Genomic DNA, 24,029 nt, shown 5'->3' with positions numbered 1-24,029 from the left:
TTAAAACTGCTAAACCGCTAATCTGTTACATGCAAGGCAGATGTCAAATTCACCGAAATAGGATCTAAGGGTATTTGGCCAATCGAGCTGTAGCAGCTTCGGTAAAAGAGTATAAGTTGAAGAGTTTGTGAATAAAGGTGTGCGCACACATAGTGAGTTGTAGGAAAAAAGGCAGGGAGCAATGCCGGCTGGGGTATAGGTTCTTGTATGTTGTCTGACTGTTTGATTTGAATGTGTTGTGTAAGTGTCCTGTTGAATGTTACATGTTTGGGCTTTGACACGCTTCACTGTGGTTGTTAACTGTGTGGTGTGTCCTGAAATGTTATATGTTTGGGCTGTGTGACATGCTTAATGCTTTTCAGTAGCAACCCACTTATTCATATATAGCAACTGACAACATAAGAAGTCCGGACATACTTTGATAGTAGTTGTAGAAGTATCCTTATTGATAATAGATAAACTAATTCATAGTGATAGAACAGTAGATGAACAGGTGCCTGCACATGTCTCATGAAAATAAAATGGGTGTATGATTGCTGACGGCAGAGCAATACTGCCAAACTTATGAGTTCTTGTGGCAAACTTGATTCAGTGTCTTGACGTGTATACGCTGTTTCGCTGACTTGTCACAAGAAACAAAGTGTGTTTGATAAGATCCGACCATTTTATTACGGGAGGATCAGTATGTATGGATTCTGATGTGACTGATAAACTCATTCGTATCTTAAGCATAATCTAATACGTGAGACAACGCCCTGGCACACAATCAAAAAAAAAAAAAAGAGAGAGCGGTTTTGTGTCCCCACAGTCCATAATGTAGAAAAGAGAGAAAAAAGCCTTTCTGATTTGTTTTGTGTGCTCACAGTGCAGAGTGTAGAGAAAAGAGAGAAAAGAAAGCCGTTTTGGTGTCACGGGTGTTGTGACTTACACACACACATTTCTGAATTGAGAAAGGAAATTATTTTAGAGGAAGCACTAGAGTTTAGATCCCACATTTGTTGATAGGCATTCATTTAATTTTTCTTTTAATCAGTTTTAAAGTGAATACTAACTGAGAAATGAAAAAGGTGAAGAGTTTAGAAGCTTGGTTGAAGAGCAAAACTTGGTTTATGATCAGCTGAGTCTCTAAACAGAACAGCAAAGGGCTTCATCGAACATTTAAAAAAGATTCAGATTGTTAGAATATCCAGAATTTATAGGAATGGTGGTGATTACTCTTATTTTCTAGAATGGAAATAACTGCACCATGTCTGTTTTATGAATTTAAGGGGCTAAAAAGTTTTGTTCTCGTTTTTCTATGATTAACCGAATGTATGTGAGAGTCCAAACAGACAGAAGGGTTACGGCCGAGCGCTGGATCTTCCAAAAAAGATGAGACAGGCTGGACCCGTGCCATACTAGTTAAGGCCTGCCTGTGGATAACAGGTTCTTTAAACTCTCACACACACAAACTCACACACGTTCGCACACATACACCCATACACACACACATTCTTGAACTTGCTGCATGATTAAACCTTTGCATTAACTGACTCCAGCAACTCTGAGTCTCATTGAGAGACTTTTCTCAACAATTGGGTCCTCAAACCAGATCTCAACGTTTTTTCCGCTGTCCAGGGTCGGAGCTGAAACCGTGCACGGGGGAGTCCAGTACTCCTAATGAAAGACCCCCTGCTGAATTGCGGTAATTAGGGGCCAGTGTCCACTGAAAGGGGGAAAAAGGGACGAGATCGTACTTTTGAATCAATGGCCAGAAGCCATTGGCAGTGCAGGCATCAACAATAATGGTGTTATTTCACCCATTAACACTTAAGGTACCTCATGCAGTGGCTGTGATATGGTTACTTAACAAAATATCTTTACCAGACATCTCTTCTACATAACAGTTCTTCTTTCACAGCCACACCTTGTTGTCGAGAGATGTGCTACACTTAATCCATCCACACTGCTACCTACCCCACAGATGGAAAGCCAGAAATAACCATCAGTGTTTTACCCAGGCCAGACTTAACTGATATACGTTATGAAAATGCAGAAATAACTATATTTATTCAACAGATCAAGGAAAAAAACCCTGATGGCACAAATGCTACAGGATTTGCAGTAGTAACAGAAACTGAAGCTTTCTTAAAACAACCACTACCAAAAAATTACTCTGTTCAAGCAGTCGAATTGGTAGCTTTAACTGAAGCTTGTAAATTAAATAACAAAAAGGTTGTTAACGTTTACACTGACAGTCAGTATGCCTTCTCAACTGTACATGTGTTAACACAGCATTGGAAAAACAGGTATGTTGACATCCACAGCTAAATGTATAAACTACAAATATTTTAGCATTATTAGATGTTATTCAATTGCCATCTACAATAGACTCGTATGAATGACCGGAAGGAAAACCATACTGCCAAAGAATTTGTTTAAATATGCTGCAGTATTGAGCCACGGACCATGTCATGTCTCAACAGGAGGGATGGAAGCAATAATGAACCAGGTTTTTACAGCATATGGTTTTACTAATTATTAAAAACATTTTTTTAGAATAAATAAATGAATAAAGTTTTGTCTAGCAGGTCAAATATGTGCAAAATACATTCCACAGGGCAATCTAAGACCAAAACGAAGATAATTCCCTAAGCCAGTGTATCTTTTTCAACATATTTGTTTGGATTTCATTATTTCATTATTTTGTAGATTTCATTGAACTAAATTAATGTTAAGGGAAACGATTCTGCTCAGTGACAACAGAGGTTTTTACCAAATGGTCTGAAATATTTCCATGTGCACAAGCAGATGCACTCTCAGTAGCAAAATCACGCGTAAAATAACTCATTTCTAGATTTGAAATTCCTGAAAAGATCTTCAGTGATAATTTGACACACTTTGTAAACAATGTCATCTCACTGATGGCAAAGAACTTAAAATAGACCTTAGAAACCACTGTGATATAGAAGGTTTCGCTAACACATTGGAATTGTTTTACTATTTACATATGCATGTGCAGTGAAGAATTGCTTGCTGCTGATAAATGCAAAGAAGAACAGCTTACACATAAATGCTCACATATAGGCTGCTGAATGCAATGAAGACCTGCTTATCCAGTAAAGTTCAATGTCAATGTGTAATATTCAATTAGGATTTGCAAAACAGTGAAGTTAAACAATGAATGGGTCCATAGTCGGTATGAGAAGACTACAGGAATATTTACCTGGGTGTACGTTCAAACAGAGATGAGAAAATTGCGATAAATTATTGTTTGTTTGTTTGTTAGTATGTATATGAATGTTATGTGTATAAACTGTGTTGAGTTGTAGTTACTCAGTAGTGTCTCAGTGAAACAACCGACGGGGGAAGCCTTGCGGTGACAACAAAAGCAGTGTTTTACTGATCAGTCAAGTTGCTCCAGTGTACTCCATACAAACTGGTTGGCTACTGAAGGGATAGAAAATGGGGAATACTTGTTTTAAAGCAAACAAGGAATTAGATGGGAAAAATACATGTTTTAACGGGACCCAGACAATATTAAATACTCAGACAGATGGGAGAAGAAGTGTAGTTTTGTAGGAAATCACAAAATTATTACATAAAATGAGTGAAATCAATTGAAGAATGCCTTTCTGAAGAGCTGTTTACCACAGATGAGCAGCTTTGCGACCAAGCACATTGTAGATCGCTTTACTGCCAAAATGATCTAGTTTAATGGATTGGTTTAGACATTTATAACAGCATTTTAAGAACAAAGAGAGAAACAAAAAGGGACAACGCTTCATGGTGGAAGGTGATGTATAAATAACTGTGTATATGATGAAGGAGAGACCATTTGAGCAGCACAGCCATTTCGCAGCACAGGGACAGCAGTCCAAGTTAAAGGATCTCCCATGTGGTATCACCTGTCACACTGTGTCAAGGCATCAAAAGAAGAAAAAATCACCAAACTCAAGGACAAAGAGACGAAGACTCCGGTGAACGAAGAGAGAGGACTTACAAACCAGAAATACAAAAGGATGCTCGATATCAAGATCCAGAAGAAGAGGCTAACAATGCCACGAACACTTACGATGCTGGGAATGATGCCAGCAATGAACAGAGAAGAAGATTCAGTGTCATCAATCTGCAACACGTGCCTCTAATGAGGGGGTGAATATAGAATCCTCAACGATTACAACGTCTCTGGGAACTGTGACAACAACAAGGTTTAAACCATTTTGATATATATTGTAACCTATTGGCTAAGGAATAGTGCTGAAAATGAGGTAAATCTAATCCACCACTGTCCTTGGTCTTCTGTAGGGTTTTTAAACTAATACGTGGTGGTTTGTTTTTCCACAGAAATTTGGAGATGCATGAATCTAGTGACTTAAACCAAGTAGCAGATGGTTTTATGGGGATCATTGAGAACAAATAGTTAACTTTTGGTAGTATCATCATTTTAATGGTTGTAACTCTCCCCATAAGTGATATAGGTAAGGACTTCCAACGAGAGAGATCGTCCTCTACTCTCTTTACTAATTGCACATAATCCATCTGTACTTATCAGTTTAATATGTGATATGTCTATGCAAGGACTACATATTAAATGGATTTTTATCAATAGGAGTTGAAAAAGGAGCTTGCTCCGTTCACTCCAAGCATCGACCCGGTACTGCAGTGCCGCTGGGAACGGTGCGCTCTCCTCTGCTCTTGTGAAAAAGCTAACAGCGGTGCAGGATGGAAGTTTCTTTTAGTCTGCTGAGAAAAGAGAGTGAATGCGAAGTAGACTTTAACACGGCTCTGGGAGCGAGCCGAGTGCGGGCTAACCAGGAGAAATGCTTGAAAGAAACGCGACACCGAATGAGCGGTCAGAACAAAGCCTCAATACGGTGTTCCTGTGGTGTTTTTATAAAATGCGGTGAAAATAAAGGTGTGAATGCCCCATAGAAAACTAAAAGGTGGAGCGGAAGGGTTCGGCTGCAAGAAGGTGTGAATGTCCGACTATATTTGGTGAAAAGCAGGTGAAGCAAGGTCTGAATGCCCAACCTTACATCATCAAAAGCGAGATCAGAGGTTTTTGGCTGCAAGAAGGCCATAGTTTGCCAAAAGCGGGTAAGGTGCGAATGACCGACTAAATATCAACAAAAGTGGGGGCGGAGGTCTTCGGATGCAAGTGGGTGTGAATATCCCTCCATACAAGTATGGTGGAGAGGAAGCTGTGAATGGCCGACCATAGTTTGCAAAAAGCGGGTGAGAAAAGGTGCGAATGTCCAACCATACATGATCGAAACAGGGAGCGGAGGTGTTTGGCTGCGACAAGGTGTGAATGTCCACCCATAATTAATGAAAAGCGGGCAACAAGTAGGTTCGAATGCCATACCATACATCATCAAAAGCAGGAGTGGATGTGTTCGGCTACAAGAAGGTTTGAATGTCCGAGCATAGTTTGTAAAAAGCGGGTAAGAAAAGGTTCGAATGCCCGAACATACACCATCAAAAGAGGGAGCGGAGGTGTTCCGCTGTAAGACGGTGTGAATGTCCGACCATAGTTGGTAAAAAGTGGGTATGAAAAGGTGCGAATGCCCAAATTCGGCTGCAAAAAACTGTGTTCGGCTGCAAAAAGGTGTGAATGTTCGACTAAAGTTTGTAAAAAGCGGGTAAGACAAGGTGCGAATGCCTGACAATGTATGATCAAAAGCGGGAGCGGAGGTGTTCAGCTGCAAGAAGGTCTAAATGTCCATAATTAATTGCTAGAAAACATGAAAGAAAATTTTCGAAAATCAATCCGCACATGATCATAAGTGGGAGAGGAGGTGTTCAGCTGCAAGAAGGTGTGAATATCCTACCATAATTGCTGAAAAATGTGTTAGAAACGGTAAGAATCCCGGACCATACCTCATCAAAAGCTAGAGAGGTGGTGTTCGGCTACAAGTAGGTGTGAATGTCTGACTAAAGTTCAAATATATTAACAAAAGCGGGAGGAGAGGTCTTCGGATGAGTGGTTGAGAATTTCCAACCATAATCTATAAAATGCGGTGAAAAAAAAGGTGTGATAGAAACCTAAAAGGTGGAGCGGAAGTGTTCGGCTGCAAGAAGGTGTGAATGTCCATCTATAGTTGGTGAAAAGCAGGAAAAGCAAGGTCTGAATGCCCAATCTTACATCATCAAAAGCGAGATCAGAGGTTTTTGGCGGCAAGAAAACGGGTAAGGAGTGAATGACCGACTAAATATCAACAAAAGTGGGGGCGGAGATCTTCGGATGCAAGTGGGTGTGAATATCCCACCATACAAGTATGGTGGAGAGGAAGCTGTGAATGGCCGACCATAGTTTGCAAAAAGCGGGTGAGAAAAGGTGCGAATGTCCAACCATACATGATCAAAACAGGGAGCGGAGGTGTTTGGCTGTGACAAGGTGTGAATGTCCACCCATAATTAATGAAAAGCGGGCAACAAGTAGGTTCGAATGCCCAACCATACATCAACAAAAGCAGGAGTGGATGTGTTTGGCTACAAGAAGGTTTCAATGTCCGAGCATAGTTTGTAAAAAGCGGGTAAGAAAAGGTGCGAATGCCCGACAAAGTATGATCAAAAGAGGGAGAGGAGGTTTTCGGCTACAAGAAGGTTTGAATGTACGACCATAGTTTGTAAAAAGCGGGTAAGAAAAGGTGCGAATGCCCGAACATACACCATCAAAAGAGGGAGCGGAGGTGTTACACTTGAAAGACGGTGTGAATGTACGACCATAGTTTGTAAAAAGCGGGTAAGAAAAGGTGCGAATGCCCGAACATACACCATCAAAAGAGGGAGCGGAGGTGTTACACTTGAAAGACGGTGTGAATGTCCGACCATAGTTGGTAAAAAGTGGGTAAGAAAAGGTTCGAATGCCCGAATATATACCATCAAAAGCGGAAGCGGAGGTGTTCGGCTGCAAGAAGGTGTGAACGTCCGACCAAAGTTTGTAAAAAGCAGTTAAGAAAAGGTTCGAATATCCAACCAAACATAATCAAAAGCGGGAGCAGAGCTGTTCGACTGCAAGTAGGTGTGAATATCCACCCATAATTCCTGAAAAATGGGTAAGAAAAGGTGCGAATGCCCAACCATACATCATCAAAAGAAGAAGTGGATCTGTTCTGCTACAAGAAGGTTTGAATGTCCAACCATAGTTTGTAAAAAGCGGGTAAGAAAAAGTTCGAATGCCCGAACATACACCATCAAAAGAGGGAGCGGAGGTGTTCCGCTGTAAGATGCTGCGAATGTCCGACCATAGTTGGTAAAAAGCGGGTAAGAAAAGGTTAAAAAACCGGACTGTACACAATCAATAGCGGGAGCGGAGTTGCTCGGCTACAAGAAGGTGTGAAAGTCCGACCATGGTTTGTAAAAAGCGGGTAAGACAAGGTGCGAATGCCCGACAATGTATGATCAAAAGAGGGAGCGGAGTTGTTCAGCTGCAAGGTCTGAATTTCCAACCATAATTTGTAAACACCGTTGAAGAAAAGGCTCGAAAGCCCGACTATACACCATCAAAAGCGGCAGCGGAGGTGTTCAGCTGCAAGAAGGTCTGAATGTCCACCAATAATTACTGAAAAATGGGTAAGAAAAGGTGTGAATGCCCAACTATACATCATCACAAGCAGAAGTGGATGTGTTCGGCCACAAGAAGGTTTGAATGTCCGACCATAGTTTGTAAAAGGCGGGTAAGAAAAGGTTCGAATAACCGAACATACACAATCAAAAGAGGGAGCGGAGGTGTTTCACTGCAAGAAGGTTTGAATGTCCGAGCATAGTTTGTAAAAAGTGGGTAAGAAAAGGTTCGAATGCCAGAACATACACCATCAAAAGAGGGAGCGGAGGTGTTCCGCTGTAAGAAGGTGTGAATGTCCGACCATAGTTGGTAAAAAGCGGGTAAGAAAAGGCTAAAATACCCAACTCTACACAATCAATAGCGGGAGCGGAGTTGTTCGGCTAAAAGAAGGTATGAAAGTCCGACCATGGTTTGTAAAAAGCGGGTAAGAAAAGGTTCGAATGCCAAAATATACACCATCAAAAGCGGAAGCCGAGGTGTTCGGCTGCAAGTAGGTGTGAATGTCAGATCATAATTTGTAAAAAGCTGATGAGAAAGGTGTGAATGACCGACAATAATTGCTGAAAAATGTGTTAGAAAAGGTAAGAATGCCGGACCATTCATCATCAAAAGCGGGAGAAGAGGTGTTCGGCTGCAAGAAGCTGTGAATGTCCAGCCATAATAACTCAAAAACGGGTAAGAAAAGGTAGTATTGCCAGACCATAAATGATCAAAACAGGGAGCGGAGGTGTTCCGCTGTAAGAAGGTGTGAATGTCCCACCATAATTGGTAAAAAGCGGGTAAGAAAAGGTTAAAATACCCGACTGTACACAATCAATAGCGGGAGCGGAGTTGTTTGGCTACTAAAAGGTGTGAAAGTCCGACCATGGTTTGTAAAAAGTGGTTAAGAAAAGGTGCGAATGCCCAACAATGTATGATCAAAAGAGGGAGCGGAGGTTTTCGGCTGCAAGAAGGTCTGAATGTCCAACCATAATTTGTAAAAACCGGGGAAGAAAAGGCTCGAAAGCCCGACTATACACCATCAAAAGCGGGAGCAGAGGTGTTCAGCTGCAAGAAGGTCTCAATGTCCATCAATAATTGCTAGAAAACATGAAAGAAAATTTTCGAATATCAAACCGCACATGATCATATGCGGGAGAGGAGGTGTTCAGCTGCAAGATGGTGTGAATGTCCACCCATAATTCCTGAAAAATGGGTAAAAAAAGGTGCGAATGCCCAACCATACAACATCAAAAGCAGGCGTGAATGTCAGATCATAATTTGCAAAAACCTGATGAGAAATGGTGAGAATGCCCGACTATACACCATCAAATGCGGGAGCGGAGGTGTTCGGCTGTGAGTAGGTGTGAATGTCCGACCATACTTGCTGAAAAATATGACAAAGCAGTTTTCACTTGGTTTGAGTGAAGGAATTCATTTTATATCAAAATCCGAAATTGTGTAGAACTCGTGGAAATAAGTTTATTCTCGGATTCCTAAAGGTTTAGTGTTGTTCTTTGGTATACTGCAAAGTAATACTTTCTATTTTGTTGAAACCTATTCAGACATGGATAAATATGAAGGACAAAGCAGTTTTAACTTGGTTTGAGTGAAGGAATTCATTTTATATCAAAATCCAAAATTGTGTAGAACTGGTGAAAAGAAGCTTATTCTCGGATTCCTAAAGGTTTAGTGTTGTTCTTTGGTATACTGCAAAGTAATACTTTCTATTTTGTTGAAACCCATTCAGACATGGATAAATATGAAGGACAAAGCAGTTTTAACTTGGTTTGAGTGAAGGAATTCATTTTATATCAAAATCCAAAATTGTGTAGAACTGGTGAAAAGAAGCTTATTCTCGGATTCCTAAAGGTTTAGTGTTGTTCTTTGGTATACTGCAAAGTAATACTTTCTTTTTTGTTGAAACCTATTCAGACATGGATAAATATTAAGGACAAAGCAGTTTTAACTTGGTTTGAGTGAAGGAATTCATTTTATATCAAAATCCGAAATTGTGTAGAACTGGTGATAAGAAGCTTATTTTCGGATTCCTAAAGGTTTAGTGTTGTTCTTTGGTATACTGCAAAGTAATACTTTCTTTTTTGTTGAAACCTATTCAGACATGGATAAATATGAAGGACAAAAGCAGTTTTAACTTGGTTTGAGTGAACGAATTCATTTTATATCAAAATCCGAAATTGTGTAGAACTCGTCAATCGACGCTTATTCTCGGATTCCTGAAAAGGTTTAGAGTTGTTCTTTCCTATCCTGCAAAGTACAACGTTCTTTTTTGTTTAAAGCTATTTAGACATGAATAAATATGAAGGACAAAGAACTTGGTTTGAGTGAAGGAATTCATTTTATATCAAAATCCGAAATTGTGTAGAACTCGTGAAAAGAAGATTATTCTCGGATTCCTAAAGGTTTAGTGTTGTTCTTTCCTATCCTGCAAAGTACAACGTTCTTTTTTGTTTAAAGCTATTATGACATGGATAAATATGAAGGACAAAGCAGTTTTAACTTAATCGGTTTCAACAAAATAGAAAGTATTACTTTGCAGTATACCAAAGACCAACACTAAACCTTTAGGAATCCGAGAATAAACTTATTTCCACGAGTTCTACACAATTTCGGATTTTGATATAAAATGAATTCCTTCACTCAAACCAAGTTAAAACTGCTTTTTCCTTGATATTTATCCATGTCTGAATCGGTTTCAACAAAATAAAAAGTATTACTTTGCAGTATACCAAAGAACAACACTAAACCTTTAGGAATCCGAGAATAAACTTATTTCTACGAGTTCTACACAATTTCGGATTTCTATATAAAATGAAATCCTTCACTCAAACCAAGTGAAAACTGCTTTGTCATATTTTTCAGCAAGTATGGTCGGACATTCACACCTACTCACAGCCGAACACCTCCGCTCCCGCATTTGATGGTGTATAGTCGGGCATTCTCACCATTTCTCATCAGGTTTTTGCAAATTATGATCTGATATTCACACCTGCTTTTGATGATGTATGGTTGGGCATTCGCACCTTTTTTTACCCATTTTTCAGGAATTATGGGTGGAAATTCACACCTTCTTGCAGCTGAACACCTCCTCTCCCGCATATGATCATGTGCGGTTTGATATTCGAAAATTTTCTTTCATGTTTTTTAGCAATTATTGATGGACATTGAGACCTTCTTGCAGCTGAACACCTCTGCTCCCGCTTTTGATGGTGTATAGTCGGGCTTCCGAGCCTTTTCTTCCCCGGTTTTTACAAATTATGGTTGGACATTCAGACCTTCTTGCAGCCGAAAACCTCCGCTCCCTCTTTTGATCATACATTGTCGGGCATTCACACCTTTTCTTAACCGCTTTTTACAAAACATGGTCGGACTTTCACGCATTCTTGTAGCCGAACACATCCCTTCCCGCTATTGATTGTGTACAGACGGCCATTTTAACCTTTTCTTACCCGCTTTTTACCAACTACGGTCGGACATTCACACCTTCTTATGGCGGAACACCTCCGTTCCCTCTTTTGATGGTGTATGTTCGGGCATTCGAACCTTTTCTTACCCGCTTTTAACAAACTATGCTCGGACATTCAAACCTTGTAGCCGAACACATCCAGTCCTGCTTTTGATGATGTATGGTTGGGCATTCGCACCTTTTTTTTTTACCCATTTTTGAGGAATTATGGGTGGACATTCACACCTTCTTGCAGCTAAACACCTCCGCTCCCACTTATGATCATGTGCGGTTTGATATTCAAAAATTTTCTTTCATGTTTTCTAGCAATTATTGATGGACATTCAGACCTTCTTGCAGCTGAACCCCTCTGCTCCCGCTTTTGATGGTGTATAGTCGGGCTTTCGAGCCTTTTCTTCCCCGGTTTTTACAAATTATGGTTGGACATTCAGACCTTCTTTTAGCCGAAAACCTCCGCTCCCTCTTTTGATCATACATTGTCGGGCATTCGCACCTTTTCTTACCCGCTATTTACAAAACATGGTCGGACTTTCACACCTTCTTGTAGCCGAACACATTCGCTCCCGCTATTGATTGTGTACAGTCGGGTATTTTAACCTTTTCTTACCCACTTTTTAGCAACTACGGTCGGACATCCACACCTTCTTATGGCGGAACACCTCCGCTCCCTCTTTTGATGGTGTATGTTTGGGCATTCGAACTTTTTCTTACCCGCTTTTTACAAACTATGGTCGGACATTCAAACCTTCTTGTGGCTGAACACATACACTTCTGCTTTTTATGATGTATAGTTGGGCATTCACACCTTTTCTTACCCATTTTTCAGTAATTATTGGTTGGAAATTCAGACCTTGCAGCCGAACACATCCGCTCCCTCTTTTGATCATACATTGTCGGGCATTCGCACCTTGTCTTACCCGCGTTTTACAAACCATGGTCGGACTTTCACACCTTCTTGTAGCCGAACAACTCCGCTCCCGCTATTGATTGTGTAGAGTCGGGTATTTTAACCTTTTCTTACCCGCTTTTTACCAATTATGGTCGGACTTTCACACCGTCTTACAGCGGAACACCTCCGCTCCCTCTTTTGATGGTGTATGTTCGGGCATTCGAACTTTTTCTTACCCACTTTTTACAAACTATGGTCGGACATTCAAACCTTCTTGTAGCAGAACACATCCACTTCTTCTTTTGATGATGTATGGTTGGGCATTCGCACCTTTTCTTACCCATTTTTCAGGAATTATGGGTGGAAATTCACACCTACTTGCAGTCGAACAGCTCTGCTCCCACTTTTGATTATGTTTGGTTGGATATTCGAACCTTTTCTTAACTGCTTTTTACAAACTTTGGTCGGACGTTCACACCTTCTTGCAGCCGAACACCTCCGCTTCCGCTTATGATGGTATATATTCGGGCATTCGAACCTTTTCTTACCCGCTTTTTACCAACTATGGTCGGACATTCGCACCATCTTACAGCGGAACACCTCCGCTTCCTCTTTTGATGGTGTATTTTCGGGCATTCGCACCTTTTCTTACCCGCTTTTTACAAACTATGGTTGGACATTCAAACCTTCTTGTAGCCGAAAACCTCCACTCCCTCTTTTGATCATACATTGTCGGGCATTCGCACCTTTTCTTACCCGCTTTTTACAAACTATGCTCGGACATTCAAAGCTTCTTGTAGCCAAACACATCCACTCCTGCTTTTGTTGATGTATGGTTGGGCATTCGAACCTACTTGTTGCCCGCTTTTCATTAATTATGGGTGGACATTCAGACCTACTTGCAGCCGAACACCTCCGCTCCCTCTTTTGATCATACATTGTCGGGCATTCACACCTTTTCTTAACCGCTTTTTACAAAACATGGTCGGACTGTCACGCATTCTTGTAGCCGAACACATCCCTTCCCGCTATTGATTGTGTACAGACGGCCATTTTAACCTTTTCTTACCCGCTTTTTACCAACTACGGTCGGACATTCACACCTTCTTATGGCGGAACACCTCCGTTCCCTCTTTTGATGGTGTATGTTCGGGCATTCGAACCTTTTCTTACCCGCTTTTAACAAACTATGCTCGGACATTCAAACCTTGTAGCCGAACACATCCAGTCCTGCTTTTGATGATGTATGGTTGGGCATTCGCACCTTTTTTTTTTACCCATTTTTGAGGAATTATGGGTGGACATTCACACCTTCTTGCAGCTAAACACCTCCGCTCCCACTTATGATCATGTGCGGTTTGATATTCAAAAATTTTCTTTCATGTTTTCTAGCAATTATTGATGGACATTCAGACCTTCTTGCAGCTGAACCCCTCTGCTCCCGCTTTTGATGGTGTATAGTCGGGCTTTCGAGCCTTTTCTTCCCCGGTTTTTACAAATTATGGTTGGACATTCAGACCTTCTTTTAGCCGAAAACCTCCGCTCCCTCTTTTGATCATACATTGTCGGGCATTCGCACCTTTTCTTACCCGCTATTTACAAAACATGGTCGGACTTTCACACCTTCTTGTAGCCGAACACATTCGCTCCCGCTATTGATTGTGTACAGTCGGGTATTTTAACCTTTTCTTACCCACTTTTTAGCAACTACGGTCGGACATCCACACCTTCTTATGGCGGAACACCTCCGCTCCCTCTTTTGATGGTGTATGTTTGGGCATTCGAACCTTTTCTTACCCGCTTTTTACAAACTATGGTCGGACATTCAAACCTTCTTGTGGCTGAACACATACACTTCTGCTTTTTATGATGTATAGTTGGGCATTCACACCTTTTCTTACCCATTTTTCAGTAATTATTGGTTGGAAATTCAGACCTTGCAGCCGAACACATCCGCTCCCTCTTTTGATCATACATTGTCGGGCATTCGCACCTTGTCTTACCCGCGTTTTACAAACCATGGTCGGACTTTCACACCTTCTTGTAGCCGAACAACTCCGCTCCCGCTATTGATTGTGTAGAGTCGGGTATTTTAACCTTTTCTTACCCGCTTTTTACCAATTATGGTCGGACTTTCACACCGTCTTACAGCGGAACACCTCCGCTCCCTCTTTTGATGGTGTATGTTCGGGCATTCGAACTTTTTCTTACCCACTTTTTACAAACTATGGTCGGACATTCAAACCTTCTTGTAGCAGAACACATCCACTTCTTCTTTTGATGATGTATGGTTGGGCATTCGCACCTTTTCTTACCCATTTTTCAGGAATTATGGGTGGAAATTCACATCTACTTGCAGTCGAACAGCTCTGCTCCCACTTTTGATTATGTTTGGTTGGATATTCGAACCTTTTCTTAACTGCTTTTTACAAACTTTGGTCGGACGTTCACACCTTCTTGCAGCCGAACACCTCCGCTTCCGCTTATGATGGTATATATTCGGGCATTCGAACCTTTTCTTACCCGCTTTTTACCAACTATGGTCGGACATTCGCACCATCTTACAGCGGAACACCTCCGCTTCCTCTTTTGATGGTGTATTTTCGGGCATTCGCACCTTTTCTTACCCGCTTTTTACAAACTATGGTTGGACATTCAAACCTTCTTGTAGCCGAAAACCTCCACTCCCTCTTTTGATCATACATTGTCGGGCATTCGCACCTTTTCTTACCCGCTTTTTACAAACTATGCTCGGACATTCAAAGCTTCTTGTAGCCAAACACATCCACTCCTGCTTTTGTTGATGTATGGTTGGGCATTCGAACCTACTTGTTGCCCGCTTTTCATTAATTATGGGTGGACATTCAGACCTACTTGCAGCCGAACACCTCGGCTTCCGCTTTTGATGGTGTATATTTTTGCATTCGAACCTTTTCTTACCCGCTTTTTACAAACCATGGTCGGACTTTCACACCTTCTTTTAGCCGAACAACTCCGCTCCCGCTATTGATTGTGTAGAGTCGGGTATTTTAACCTTTTCTTACCCGCTTTTTACAAACTATGCTCGGACATTCACACCTTCTTGCAGCGAAACACCTCCGCTCCCTCTTTTGATTGTGTATGTTCGGGCATTCAAACCTTTTCTTACCCGCCTTTTACAAACTATGGTCGGACATTCAAACCTTCTTGTGGCCGAACACATCCACTTCTGCATTTGATGATGTATAGTTGGGCATTCACACCTCTTCTTACCCATTTTTCAGTAATTATTGGTGGACATTCAGACCTTCTTGCAGCTGAACACCTCTGCTCCCGCTTTTGATGGTGTATAGTCGGGCTTTCGAGGCTTTTCTTCAACGGTGTTTACAAATTATGGTTGGAAATTCAGACCTTACAGCCGAACACCTCCGCTCCCTCTTTTGATCATACATTGTCGGACATTCGCACCTTGTCTTACCCGCGTTTTACAAACCATGGTCGGACATTCACAGCTTCCTCTCCACCATACTTGTATGGTGGGATATTCACACCCACTTGCATCCGAAGACCTCCGCCCCCACTTTTGTTGATATTTAGTCGGTCATTCACACCTTACCCGTTTTCTTGCAGCCAAACACCTCTGATCTCGCTTTTGATGATGTAAGATTGGGCATTCAGACCTTGCTTTTCCTGCTTTTCACCAACTATAGACGGACATTCACACCTTCTTGCAGCCGAACACTTCCGCTCCACCTTTTAGGTTTCTATCACACCTTTTTTTTCACCGCATTTTATAGATTATGGTTGGAAATTCTCAACCACTCATCCGAAGACCTCTCCTCCCGCTTTTGTTAATATATTTGAACTTTAGTCAGACATTCACACCTACTTGCAGCCGAACACCACCTCTCTAGCTTTTGATGATGTATGGTCCGGCATTCTTACCGTTTCTAACACATTTTTCAGCAATTATGGTAGGACATTCACACCTTCTTGCAGCTGAACACCTCCTCTCCCACTTATGATCATGTGCAGATTGATTTTCGAAAATTTTCTTTCATGTTTTCTAGCAATTAATGATGGACATTTAGACCTTCTTGCAGCTGAACACCTCCGCTCCCGCTTTTGATCATACATTGTCAGGCATTCGAACCTTGTCTTACAAACTTTAGTCAAACATTCACACCTTTTTGCAGCCGAACACAGTTTTTTTCAGCCGAACTTGGGCATTCGAACCTTTTCATACCCACTTTTTACCAACTATGGTCGGACATTCAAACTTTCTTGTAGCTGAACACTTCCAGTCCTGCTTTTGATGATGTATGTTCAGGCATTCGAACCTTTTCTTACCAGCTTTTTACAAACTATGCTCGGACATTCAAACCTTCTTGTAGCCGAACACATCCACTCCTGCTTTTGATGATGTATGGTTGGGCATTCGAACCTACTTGTTGCCCGCTTTTCATTAATTATGGGTGGACATTCACACCTTGTCGCAGCCAAACACCTCCGCTCCCTGTTTTGATCATGTATGATTGGACATTCGCACCTTTTCTCACCCGCTTTTTGCAAACTATGGTCGGCCATTCACAGCTTCCTCTCCACCATACTTCTATGGTGGGATATTCACACCCACTTGCATCCGAAGACCTCCGCCCCCACTTTTGTTGATATTTAGTCGGTCATTCGCACCTTACCCACTTTTGGCAAACTATGGCCTTCTTGCAGCCAAAAACCTCTGATCTCGCTTTTGATGATGTAAGGTTGGGCATTCAGACCTTGCTTCACCTGCTTTTCACCAAATATAGTCGGACATTCACACCTTCTTGCAGCCGAACACTTCCGCTCCACCTTTTAGTTTTCTATGGGGCATTCACACCTTTTTTTTCACCGCAGTTTATAAAAACACCACAGGAACACCGTATTGAGGCTTTGTTCTGACCGCTCATTCGGTGTCGCGTTTCTTTCAAGCAATTCTCCTGGTTAGCCAGCACTCGGCTCGCTCCCAGAGCCGTGTTAAAGTCTACTTCGCATTCACTCTCTTTTCTCAGCAGACTAAAAGAAAGTTTCATCTTGGGCTCCCTGAAACTTCCATCCTGCACCGCTGTTTGCTTTTTCACAAGAGCAGAGGAGAGCGCACCATTCCCAGGGGCACTACAGTACCGGGTCGATGCTTGGAGTGAACGGAGCAAGCTCCTTTTTCAACTCCTATTGATACAAATCCATTTAATATGTAGTCCTCGCATAGAGGACACATCAGACATTAAACTGATAAGAACAGATACTACACTTGATCTTAGCCAAAAGGCCGAGAAGCGATAACTGTCCACTGGTTCACGTCCGAGGGCCCTTCCTGGCACAATGCGCACTTGTAGCGGTGTTCTTTTTATGGCCATAGTGTCACTTTGCACCTCGGCCCACCCGCTGCACTGAGCACTCTTCAGCCCTTTTAAATGGTATAACTTTACACTACCGCACGCTCCAGCGAGCACCATTCAAGCAACAACTTTGCACTCCAGCTTCGAACATTGGCACAGTCGCAACAAGTAAGGCGACTCTACTCAGAGAAGTCACTCTGCACAGTAACAAGATTTCTTTTGCACAGACAGAAAGGGCTTCATCCGCAAAGGTAAAGCCTGCCAAAAATAGAAACAACTCATTAGTGCTGCTCAACGTTGTACTTTGCAGTAAAAGAAAGAGCAAATCTAAAGATTCAGGAATCCGAGAATAAGCTTACTTCCATGAGTTCTTCACGATTTCGGATTTTGCTATAAAATGAATTCCTTCACTCAAACTAAATTAAAACTGCTAAACCGCTAATCTGTTACATGCAAGGCAGATGTCAAATTCACCGAAATAGGATCTAAGGGTATTTGGCCAATCGAGCTGTAGCAGCTTCGGTAAAAGAGTATAAGTTGAAGAGTTTGTGAATAAAGGTGTGCGCACACATAGTGAGTTGTAGGAAAATAGGCAGGGAGCAATGCCGGCTGGGGTATAGGTTCTTGTATGTTGTCTGACTGTTTGATTTGAATGTGTTGTGTAAGTGTCCTGTTGAATGTTACATGTTTGGGCTTTGACACGCTTCACTGTGGTTGTTAACTGTGTGGTGTGTCCTGAAATGTTATATGTTTGGGCTGTGTGACATGCTTAATGCTTTTCAGTAGCAACCCACTTATTCATATATAGCAACATAAGAAGTCCGGACATACTTTGATAGTAGTTGTAGAAGTATCCTTATTGATAATAGATAAACTAATTCATAGTGATAGAACAGTAGATGAACAGGTGCCTGCACATGTCTCATGAAAATAAAATGGGTGTATGATTGCTGACGGCAGAGCAATACTGCCAAACTTATGAGTTCTTGTGGCAAACTTGATTCAGTGTCTTGACGTGTATACGCTGTTTCGCTGACTTGTCACAAGAAACAAAGTGTGTTTGATAAGATCCGACCATTTTATTACGGGAGGATCAGTATGTATGGATTCTGATGTGACTGATAAACTCATTCGTATCTTAAGCATAATCTAATACGTGAGACAACGCCCTGGCACACAATCAAAAAAAAAAAAAGAGAGAGCGGTTTTGTGTCCCCACAGTCCATAATGTAGAAAAGAGAGAAAAAAGCCTTTCTGATTTGTTGTGTGTGCTCACAGTGCAGAGTGTAGAGAAAAGAGAGAAAAGAAAGCCGTTTTGGTGTCACGGGTGTTGTGACTTACACACACACATTTCTGAATTGAGAAAGGAAATTATTTTAGAGGAAGCACTAGAGTTTAGATCCCACATTTGTTGATAGGCATTCATTTAATTTTTCTTTTAATCAGTTTTAAAGTGAATACTAACTGAGAAATGAAAAAGGTGAAGAGTTTAGAAGCTTGGTTCAAGAGCAAAACTTGGTTTATGATCAGCTGAGTCTCTAAACAGAACAGCAAAGGGCTTCATCGAACATTTAAAAAAGATTCAGATTGTTAGAATATCCAGAATTTATAGGAATGGTGGTGATTACTCTTATTTTCTAGAATGGAAATAACTGCACCATGTCTGTTTTATGAATTTAAGGGGCTAAAAAGTTTTGTTCTCGTTTTTCTATGATTAACCGAATGTATGTGAGAGTCCAAACAGACAGAAGGGTTACGGCCGAGCGCTGGACCTTCCAAAAAAGATGAGACAGGCTGGACCCGTGCCATACTAGTTAAGGCCTGCCTGTGGATAACAGGTTCTTTAAACTCTCACACACACAAACTCACACACGTTCGCACACATACACCCATACACACACACATTCTTGAACTTGCTGCAAGATTAAACCTTTGCATTAACTGACTCCAGCAACTCTGAGTCTCATTGAGAGACTTTTCTCAACAATTGGGTCCTCAAACCAGATCTCAACGTTTTTTCCGCTGTCCAGGGTCGGAGCTGAAACCGTGCACAGGGGAGTCCAGTACTCCTAATGAAAGACCCCCTGCTGAATTGCGGTAATTAGGGGCCAGTGTCCACTGAAAGGGGAAAAAGGGACGAGATCGTACTTTTGAATCAATGGCCAGAAGCCATTGGCAGTGCAGGCATCAACAATAATGGTGTTATTTCACCCATTAACACTTAAGGTACCTCATGCAGTGGCTGTGATATGGTTACTTAACAAAATATCTTTACCAGACATCTCTCCTACATAACAGTTCTTCTTTCACAGCCACACCTTGTTGTCGAGAGATGTGCTACACTTAATCCATCCACACTGCTACCTACCCCACAGATGGAAAGCCTCATGATTGCATGTCAGAAATAACCATCAGTGTTTTACCCAGGCCAGACTTAACTGATATACATTATGAAAATGCAGAAATAACTATATTTATTCAACAGATCAAGGAAAAAAACCCTGATGGCACAAATGCTACAGGATTTGCAGTAGTAACAGAAACTGAAGTTTTCTTAAAACAACCACTACCAAAAAATTACTCTGTTCAAGCAGTCGAATTGGTAGCTTTAACTGAAGCTTGTAAATTAAATAACAAAAAGGTTGTTAACGTTTACACTGACAGTCAGTATGCCTTCTCAACTGTACATGTGTTAATACAGCATTGGAAAAACAGGTATGTTGACATCCACAGCTAAATGTATAAACTACAAATATTTTAGCATTATTAGATGTTATTCAATTGCCATCTACAATAGACTCGTATGAATGACCGGAAGGAAAACCATACTGCCAAAGAATTTGTTTAAATATGCAGCAGTATTGAGCCACGGACCATGTCATGTCTCAACAGGAGGGATGGAAGCAATAATGAACCAGGTTTTTACAGCATATGGTTTTACTAATTATTAAAAACATTTTTTTAGAATAAATAAATGAATAAAGTTTTGTCTAGCAGGTCAAATATGTGCAAAATACATTCCACAGGGCAATCTAAGACCAAAACGAAGATAATTCCCTAAGCCAGTGTATCTTTTTCAACATATTTGTTTGGATTTCATTATTTCATTATTTTGTAGATTTCATTGAACTAAATTAATGTTAAGGGAAACGATTCTGCTCAGTGACAACAGAGGTTTTTACCAAATGGTCTGAAATATTTCCATGTGCACAAGCAGATGCACTCTCAGTAGCAAAATCACGCGTAAAATAACTCATTTCTAGATTTGAAATTCCTGAAAAGATCTTCAGTGATAATTTGACACACTTTGTAAACAATGTCATCTCACTGATGGCAAAGAACTTAAAATAGACCTTAGAAACCACTGTGATATAGAAGGTTTCGCTAACACATTGGAATTGTTTTACTATTTACATATGCATGTGCAGTGAAGAATTGCTTGCTGCTGATAAATGCAAAGAAGAACAGCTTACACATAAATGCTCACATATAGGCTGCTGAATGCAATGAAGACCTGCTTATCCAGTAAAGTTCAATGTCAATGTGTAATATTCAATTAGGATTTGCAAAACAGTGAAGTTAAACAATGAATGGGTCCATAGTCGGTATGAGAAGACTACAGGAATATTTACCTGGGTGTACGTTCAAACAGAGATGAGAAAATTGCGATAAATTATTGTTTGTTTGTTTGTTAGTATGTATATGAATGTTATGTGTATAAACTGTGTTGAGTTGTAGTTACTCAGTAGTGTCTCAGTGAAACAACCGACGGGGGAAGCCTTGCGGTGACAACAAAAGCAGTGTTTTACTGATCAGTCAAGTTGCTCCAGTGTACTCCATACAAACTGGTTGGCTGCTGAAGGGATAGAAAATGGGGAATACTTGTTTTAAAGCAAACAAGGAATTAGATGGGAAAAATACATGTTTTAACGGGACCCAGACAATATTAAATACTCAGACAGATGGGAGAAGAAGTGTAGTTTTGTAGGAAATCACAAAATTATTACATAAAATTAGTGAAATCAATTGAAGAATGCCTTTCTGAAGAGCTGTTTACCACAGATGAGCAGCTTTGCGACCAAGCACATTGTAGATCGCTTTACTGCCAAAATGATCTAGTTTAATGGATTGGTTTAGACATGCATAACAGCATTTTAAGAACAAAGAGAGAAACAAAAAGGGACAACGCTTCATGGTGGAAGGTGATGTATAAATAACTGTGTATATGATGAAGGAGAGACCATTTGAGCAGCACAGCCATTTCGCAGCACAGGGACAGCAGTCCAAGTTAAAGGATCTCCCATGTGGTATCACCTGTCACACTGTGTCAAGGCATCAAAAGAAGAAAAAATCACCAAACTCAAGGACAAAGAGACGAAGACTCCGGTGAACGAAGAGAGAGGACTTACAAACCAGAAATACAAAAGGATGCTCGATATCAAGATCCAGAAGAAGAGGCTAACAATGCCACGAACACTTACGATGCTGGGAATGATGCCAGCAATGAACAGAGAAGAAGATTCAGTGTCATCAATCTGCAACACGTGCCTCTAATGAGGGGGTGAATATAGAATCCTCAACGATTACAACGTCTCTGGGAACTGTGACAACAACAAGGTTTAAACCATTTTGATATATATTGTAACCTATTGGCTAAGGAATAGTGCTGAAAATGAGGTAAATCTAATCCACCACTGTCCTTGGTCTTCTGTAGGGTTTTTAAACTAATACGTGGTGGTTTGTTTTTCCACAGAAATTTGGAGATGCATGAATCTAGTGACTTAAACCAAGTAGCAGATGGTTTTATGGGGATCATTGAGAACAAATAGTTAACTTTTGGTAGTATCATCATTTTAATGGTTGTAACTCTCCCCATAAGTGATATAGGTAAGGACTTCCAACGAGAGAGATCGTCCTCTACTCTCTTTACTAATTGCACATAATCCATCTGTACTTATCAGTTTAATATGTGATATGTCTATGCAAGGACTACATATTAAATGGATTTTTATCAATAGGAGTTGAAAAAGGAGCTTGCTCCGTTCACTCCAAGCATCGACCCGGTACTGCAGTGCCGCTGGGAACGGTGCGCTCTCCTCTGCTCTTGTGAAAAAGCTAACAGCGGTGCAGGATGGAAGTTTCTTTTAGTCTGCTGAGAAAAGAGAGTGAATGCGAAGTAGACTTTAACACGGCTCTGGGAGCGAGCCGAGTGCGGGCTAACCAGGAGAAATGCTTGAAAGAAACGCGACACCGAATGAGCGGTCAGAACAAAGCCTCAATACGGTGTTCCTGTGGTGTTTTTATAAAATGCGGTGAAAATAAAGGTGTGAATGCCCCATAGAAAACTAAAAGGTGGAGCGGAAGTGTTCGGCTGCAAGAAGGTGTGAATGTCCGACTATATTTGGTGAAAAGCAGGTGAAGCAAGGTCTGAATGCCCAACCTTACATCATCAAAAGCGAGATCAGAGGTTTTTGGCTGCAAGAAGGCCATAGTTTGCCAAAAGCGGGTAAGGTGCGAATGACCGACTAAATATCAACAAAAGTGGGGGCGGAGGTCTTCGGATGCAAGTGGGTGTGAATATCCCACCATACAAGTATGGTGGAGAGGAAGCTGTGAATGGCCGACCATAGTTTGCAAAAAGCGGGTGAGAAAAGGTGCGAATGTCCAACCATACATGATCGAAACAGGGAGCGGAGGTGTTTGGCTGCGACAAGGTGTGAATGTCCACCCATAATTAATGAAAAGCGGGCAACAAGTAGGTTCGAATGCCATACCATACATCATCAAAAGCAGGAGTGGATGTGTTCGGCTACAAGAAGGTTTGAATGTCCGAGCATAGTTTGTAAAAAGCGGGTAAGAAAAGGTTCGAATGCCCGAACATACACCATCAAAAGAGGGAGCGGAGGTGTTCCGCTGTAAGACGGTGTGAATGTCCGAACATAGTTGGTAAAAAGTGGGTATGAAAAGGTGCGAATGCCCAAATTCGGCTGCAAAAAACTGTGTTCGGCTGCAAAAAGGTGTGAATGTTCGACTAAAGTTTGTAAAAAGCGGGTAAGACAAGGTGCGAATGCCTGACAATGTATGATCAAAAGCGGGAGCGGAGGTGTTCAGCTGCAAGAAGGTCTAAATGTCCATAATTAATTGCTAGAAAACATGAAAGAAAATTTTCGAAAATCAATCCGCACATGATCATAAGTGGGAGAGGAGGTGTTCAGCTGCAAGAAGGTGTGAATATCCTACCATAATTGCTGAAAAATGTGTTAGAAACGGTAAGAATCCCGGACCATACCTCATCAAAAGCTAGAGAGGTGGTGTTCGGCTACAAGTAGGTGTGAATATCTGACTAAAGTTCAAATATATTAACAAAAGCGGGAGGAGAGGTCTTCGGATGAGTGGTTGAGAATTTCCAACCATAATCTATAAAATGCGGTGAAAAAAAAGGTGTGATAGAAACCTAAAAGGTGGAGCGGAAGTGTTCGGCTGCAAGAAGGTGTGAATGTCCATCTATAGTTGGTGAAAAGCAGGAAAAGCAAGGTCTGAATGCCCAATCTTACATCATCAAAAGCGAGATCAGAGGTGTTTGGCGGCAAGAAAACGGGTAAGGTGTGAATGACCGACTAAATATCAACAAAAGTGGGGGCGGAGAGCTTCGGATGCAAGTGGGTGTGAATATCCCACCATACAAGCTGTGATTGGCCGACCATAGTTTGCAAAAATTGGGTGAGAAAAGGTGCGAATGTCCAACCATACATGATCAAAACAGGGAGC

At 41.3% G+C, this 24,029-nt stretch overlaps 1 non-coding gene and 2 pseudogenes across 1 annotated transcript; 2 read left to right on the top strand and 1 right to left on the bottom strand.

Annotated features, from left to right (window-relative positions):
• Positions 1-4,493: 4,493 nt before the first annotated feature.
• LOC140283447 (U2 spliceosomal RNA) lies at positions 4,494-4,670 on the top strand (annotated as a pseudogene).
• Positions 4,671-17,012: 12,342 nt separating this feature from the next.
• Positions 17,013-17,203, bottom strand: LOC140283582 (U2 spliceosomal RNA). Its single transcript, XR_011910175.1, has one exon. It is a non-coding gene; the product is annotated as a U2 spliceosomal RNA (small nuclear RNA).
• Positions 17,204-22,181: 4,978 nt separating this feature from the next.
• On the top strand, positions 22,182-22,358 carry LOC140283446 (U2 spliceosomal RNA; annotated as a pseudogene).
• Positions 22,359-24,029: the final 1,671 nt, after the last annotated feature.

The sequence above is a fragment of the Leuresthes tenuis genome, unplaced genomic scaffold (genome assembly GCF_036924035.1).
Source record: "Leuresthes tenuis unplaced genomic scaffold, fLeuTen1.0.hap1 SCAF_23, whole genome shotgun sequence".
NCBI classification, from domain to species: domain Eukaryota; kingdom Metazoa; phylum Chordata; class Actinopteri; order Atheriniformes; family Atherinopsidae; genus Leuresthes; species Leuresthes tenuis.
The sequence above is the reverse complement of the archived record's forward strand: the minus strand, read 5'-3'. Positions and strand labels throughout refer to the sequence as shown.